This window comes from Dreissena polymorpha, chromosome 15 (assembly GCF_020536995.1).
Source record: "Dreissena polymorpha isolate Duluth1 chromosome 15, UMN_Dpol_1.0, whole genome shotgun sequence".
Classification (NCBI taxonomy): Eukaryota; Metazoa; Mollusca; class Bivalvia; order Myida; family Dreissenidae; genus Dreissena; species Dreissena polymorpha.
In genome coordinates, this window is record NC_068369.1 from 45,613,510 (window position 1) to 45,620,024 (window position 6,515).

At 33.4% G+C, this 6,515-nt stretch overlaps 1 long non-coding RNA gene across 1 annotated transcript in view; it reads left to right on the plus strand.

Moving 5' to 3' along the window:
- The first annotated feature begins 385 nt into the window (after nucleotides 1–385).
- Nucleotides 386–6,515, plus strand: part of LOC127859433 (uncharacterized) — a 14,106-nt gene continuing 7,976 nt past the window's right edge. Inside the window, exon 1 of the long non-coding RNA XR_008039386.1 lies at nucleotides 386–455. This is a non-coding gene — a long non-coding RNA (uncharacterized LOC127859433). The remainder of the gene's footprint in view (nucleotides 456–6,515) is intronic.

Sequence of the window (6,515 nt, forward strand, 5' to 3'; positions counted from 1 at the left end):
TTTAATTTTATTTTTGTTTTTTTACTGTATCTTTTCAAATTTAATGTTAACATTTATCAATATAAAGCATTTAATGACAAACTTCAAAACATGCAAATAGCTGTGAAAAGGCCCGTTTAAATCAATTGCATCCAAGATATAAACGAAAGGCTGATAATCATAAAAAGCATTGAAATAATACTCACGTTAAAAATCCCAACATAGAGAGAGACTGGTTTTATTGTGGGTTACACATACCATACCTCAGTTCTAAATATAACTTCAAATGTTTGACATGTATCTTTTAATGTTTAGGAACATGTATGGTGACTGGCGGAACCAATGATGGAGTGACCCGACTTGTCGGAGACGCTGTACTTACGTTCAACAGTTCAAGAAAAATAACCTATAGAGATGAATGTCCAACTATTGGAATAGTCTGTTTGGACCGCTTACGGAATAAGGATACAATACAGGTAATATAATTTATCCCATTTTCACCGCGGCATATTCTATGCACTACTTACCTCGGATGGAACCGGTGAGACGAAGGATTTAGATCTACATGTAGATCTTGCTTATTCGTGTTAATGATTTTCAGAAAAAGCGTGCCTATTTTGATGTGAATTTGTGTGTAGAGCATACTGATGGTGTGTATTATGGTTCAGTAGTCTATTAGTTTTGCTTTTGGAAGTAAGTAAACGTTAGGGTATTTTCTTTGATGAATACACTTTGTCTTTGTGATTTTATCAAAGAAAGTCTATTCAGTAAGAATAACCCGTTTGCAACAAGTGTTTCAAAGCTTTATATAATTTTTACGGATTATCTTGTGTTTGGATCGCAAACTAAAAGATGTGAAGGCTAGATAAAGACGCCATCAAAATCCGCAGCGTTAATGAACAAATAAGGCGAGTAGTTTTTGAAAATTTATGTTAAGAACGACTCTGTTTGTAAGTTGGCATCGACATCATTTTGTCAGGAGCAATCGCCGCCATATTTGATTTTGATCATTTTCTTTCGAAAATAAAAATAATAAAATCCTCCTTTCGCGGTCGTAATGTATAAAAATGTGCATGCTGCGTAAAATGGAATCGAGGCATATGGTGATGTTTTTTCTCGTTGTACAGTTTTTGTGTGATTTTTTAAAGACTTTTTTGCGTACCAGAACAAATACATTGTATATCACTACGCATGGTTGCATTCGTTAAATTTTTAAAGCACTTTTAAGAATAAATTAAAATTATTGTTAAGGTTATTAGCTCTATTTATTTTAAATGTCACGTTAAAAAAATGGGATAAATAGAATACTAGGTTAGCGTTGAATACAGAGAAGTTTATGTTGCTCGGCTCGAACACTGAAAGCGCTCGCCAAGGCTTGCCCTCACGGCGTTCTAAGCCTCGCAACATAACCTTCTCTGTATTCAACGATAACCTAGTATTCTCTATATAGTTACGCAGAATACGTTGGCTCACATTTCCTAAACCCACTCAAGTTTAACTTAAGTGTTGGAAATAATGTGTTATAGCAAATACAAGTGACACAAAGACAAAAGGGTTCTGCGACATGTGGCAAATGTAACCAACCGAATAAACGAAGTCGGACATCTATCGAAATAACAAACATGGCGGGCAATTATAACGGATACACTCCCGGAAATGCATGGACGACATGAATTCAGTACTATTCATTTCTTAATTAAACATCGGTATTATTGATTGCATCCGTAGAAACATAAAACGCATAAAGTACAATTGCTTTCAATATAAATATCAAAAGGTTTAATGTAGTGCAAATGGATAAAGTGAATACTATATTTAACGATACATGTGTACGGTAACGTGTCCATGTATGTGTATTTGCTGCACTTTTTACCGTAATTCGTGTATTTGCAGCGTGACTCAATAGATGCGCTTCGTACATAAATAAATCTTTAATTCTCATAATGTCTAACTTATTCTAGAATTATCCAATAATGTCAAAATAATAATAAGTCTTATTACCTAACATAAAGGATATTTTACTACAGTAAACACGAAAACCAGTTTTGGAGTGTAATAAAAAGGCATTTAGGAAATGAAGACACGTTATAAAGCCGTACAAATGCTGACTGTACATGCATACATTATACAGCAATAATTGTGAATACATTATTATTGTGACAAAAAAAAAACTTGTATAAGGACACGAACACTCGTATGTTCCTGTAAGTGTCGCGGATAACTAAGTTTTGTTTTCAAAAATAGAATTCTTTAATGTTTGGTAAGAATGCTGTTTTATATTACTCCTTCGTTTTACATTTTCACAAACACGAAGTAAGTTCTTAGCTTGACCAACAATCGAGGCGTTATCTTTATATATTAAACTTTGTCACCATTTGCTTAAAGGGGCCTATTCACAGATTTTGACATGTTTTGAAGTTTGTCATTAAATGCGTTATATTGATAAATGTAAACATTAAGTTTGAAAAGCTTCAGTAAATAATTGAAAATAAAATTTATAAAAGGAAAAAAAGTTGCCCGCAGCAGGGCTCGAACCAGTGACCCCCGGAATCCTGAAGAGTAAACACATTAGCCAACTGAGCTATCCTTCCAAGCACACAAAGGAAGTGTATTTAATACGTTATATAAGCCATTTTCGTAGTTTTACAAACAGAACTCTCCAAATTATTCAATCGTTTCGCGTTGCAACGCTTTATAATTTTTAGGTTTTTATATCGCCAAAAAATGCATGTTATGGCTAAATTAGACCATGGCAAATGTTCAGTAAGACTGTTTCCTCACAAATATCATAACTAAACCGAAAATGTGCGAATCTGTAACAACTTTTTTCAATTTTGTCAATTTACCACACCGTAAAAAGATCTTTTTAAATGAAAATATACGTATTACGTACATTGACGCCAATCCGTTTGCAGAAACTATTATAAAGAATGCCATTGGAGTAATTATTCTAAAAATGAGATATCGAGCACGACCTCATTGGGGCGACCTTTTATTATTTAGTAAAAGTAAGCATAGTATTGTTCTATAATAGACTGAACATTTGTAAACGTATTGAATTATAAATATGAAGGGAAGGCATTGTCCACCAGCCAATAAACGTTGCTTGATAACAAGTGTGTAGACATTATTGCATCATGTTAATATTTATTCGTATGTGTGCTTCTTTCTATCAATTAATGGCAAAACGTCTGCATATATCGTAAATTATAAATACAAACAAAACCATTTTGCGTATGAATGCGTATACATATAATGTGAATTATGTTTCTTCAAACAATTTCGTATTTCTCCGTACATGCAATTTTGTAAATGTGATAAAGTTAGCCTGTTACAAACATGGAACGAAATCTACAAGCATGCAGAAATGTCCCAAAGAACATGAAGTTAATCTTAAGCTTTCAATAATTGCTAGTTTTTGTTCGATTGAAATTTCTTCTATTATTGCAACAATTTGTTTGGCATTTAGAATTCGGTTATATTACGTTGCACAAGCAAACTACCAGTTTTGAAGACATTCGCCTTTGATGGATGACATTTCACAGCACGACACCACCATGTCATATGTACGATACTACTAGTAAATTGTATTCCTTATATTCATTTGTATTTTGCAATATAAAGAAGTGAAATACAGCTTCTGGAGCAGTATTGCATTCATATTATAAACAATTAGTTGGTCCTTTATTTAAGGCAAGCGATCAATTGCCAAAACAGTACGATACAGAACAATACGAAACAACATACACACATTGAAGAATAAAGCTGGGGTCACCGCATTGGAACGGTCAATGCAAAGCATTGGTGGTTAAAACCGGTTTAAGAGCGCTCAACCTCAAATAAAATATTTGAGGGAGTAGCATCATATAGTATAACACTTGCTCATCGTAATGCATCTCAGGAAGAAACCATTTTGAAACTCTAGAAACATCAGTTGAAAAATGTAGTTAACGCCCGCTAGTCCTTTATTTAAGCATGACAAATGTTGCAGTTGAAATGTGTTATTTATTTCAGACTACCAGCTTTTATGAGTCTCTATTACTTTGATGTTTGGTACAAATACAAAATGTGATTAGTGATAACTAGACATTATGTTTTAAACAACAGTACCTACAGGTTTCGCAAGGATAGACTAGTGGTACAATACGTGTCATTCCTTAATTATAGATTCTCATGTTACATTGTAATTGATTTTGGTTCTCTACCATGAATATAATATTTTAAATAAAGGAAAAAATTAAACTCTAGAATCATTAGTTGAAAAATGTAGTTAGCGCCCGCTAGTCCTTTATTTAAGATAAGCGCTTAATTACCAAGTAAACACATGACAAATTGTAAAAACACAATTAAACGTAAACATGATTCAACTGGGTCCATCACCATGGAATGGTTAATTCAAAGCATTGAGGTAATAAACCGTTTGATCAAAGCGCCAGGCCTCACACGTAGCCTATATTAAATACATCATAGCATGCTATTTAAATAAGAAAGCAATTTATTAAAATTGGATATAATTACATCAAATATTTCAATGGTTTAATGTGCACCACAGCAACAGGATAAATACTTAAGGAGGCTTGATGAAAAGATGAACATGCAAATATCAATCAAATATGTCTATGTTTATAGTATTTGAGAGAGTGGCATTATATAGTATAACGCCTGATCATCGTAATGCATCACAGGAAGAAACCATTTGAAACGTTTGAAACATCAGTTGAAAAATGTAGTTAATGCTCGCTAGTACTTTATTCAAGCATTACAAATGTTACAGTTGAAATTAGCTCGGCTGTTTTCGGAGAAAACCCGTGTTATTGTCATAGCAAGCTCGTCGTCCGCCGTCCGCCGTCATCCGGCGTCGTGCTAAAACCTTTACATTTGCTCTTAAACAAAAGTGCTACCACATGCAACCTTGAAACTTCATATTTAGATGCACCTTGATGAGTTCTACACGTCACACCCGTTTTTGGGTTACTAGGTCAAAGGTCAAGGTCACTGTGACCTCAAAAACAAATAATTCTGACAAGCTTTCATTTATTCAAAACTTCACCCGCAGCCGAGTGTCGGCACCCGTTATGCGGTGCTCTTGTTTCAGACTACCAGCTTTTATGAGTCTATATTACTTTGATGTTTGGTACAAATACAAAATGTGATCAGTGATAAATAGACATACATGTAATGTTGAAACAACAGTACCTACATGTTTTGCAAGGATAGAATAGCGGTACAATACGTGTCGTTCCTTAATGTTATATTTTGCATGTTATATTGTAATTGATTTTTGTTTTCTACCATGACTATAATTTTTTAAATAAAGGAAAAAATGAAACTCTAGAATCATCAGTTGAAACATGTAGTTAACGCCTGCTTGTCCTTTATTTAAGACAAGCGCTTAATTACCAAGTAAACACATGACACATTATAAAAACAACAATTAAACGTAAACATGATTCAACTGAGTTCATCACCATGGAATGGTAAATTCAAAGCATTGAGGTTATAAACCGTTTGATCGAAGCGCCAGGCCTCACACCTAGCCTATATTAAATACATCATAGCATTTTATTTAAATTAGAAAGCAATATATTAAAATTGGATGTAATTACATCAAATAATGCAATGGTTTAATGTGCACCACAATAATGGGATAAATACTTGATGAAAAGATGAACAAGTAAATATCAATAAAATGTCTATGTTTATAATATTTTAGAGAGTAGAATCATATAGTATAACACCTGATCATCGTAATGCATCTCAGGCAGAAACCATTTTGCATAGTTCGCTTGTTTAATGCAAATACTCATTGCACAATCCATGTTTGTTAAATATATATTCATCATAATTACTGATTTATGCAACATATAGCCATGGTTTGTTAAAATTAACGTTATAAAAATTAATGAAAACAATTATTGAATAACAATAATGTGCAAACACACACGTGTTGTTTTGACATTTTATAGTTGTTTCCATTCATTTTTATGGTGGGGGACATATCGTTTTTGCCCTGTCGGTTTTTCTGTTGGTCTGTTGGTTTAGTTGCCCAAACATTAACCTTTTGCAATAACGTTTGCTTTATTGAAGATAGCAACTTCATATTCGGCATGCATGTGTATCTCATGGAGCTGCACATTTTGAGTGGTCAAGGTCATCCTTCAAAGTCAAAGGTAAAAAAAACTAAATCAACGCGGCGCAGAAGGGGACATAGTGTTTCTGACAAACACATTTCTTGTTATTCATTGCAATCATGATTGTCAATTATTTTGTGGTTGTAATGTAACATGGACAATGTTTACAATATTACAGTTTATATGAATAACCTGAACTCATTTGACTTCGTTTTCCCGTTCGTTTACCAGCCGATGTTCTACACATTAAAAGAGCATAGCCACTGTACCTAGACATTCATTGGGCATTTACACATGGCTACATTTGCAAGATCTATAAGACCAAAAGAAATATATGATTACTAGAAAATACTGCCACATATATTTACCACACATTGTTCGTCTCTAATAAGGAGACTTATGGGA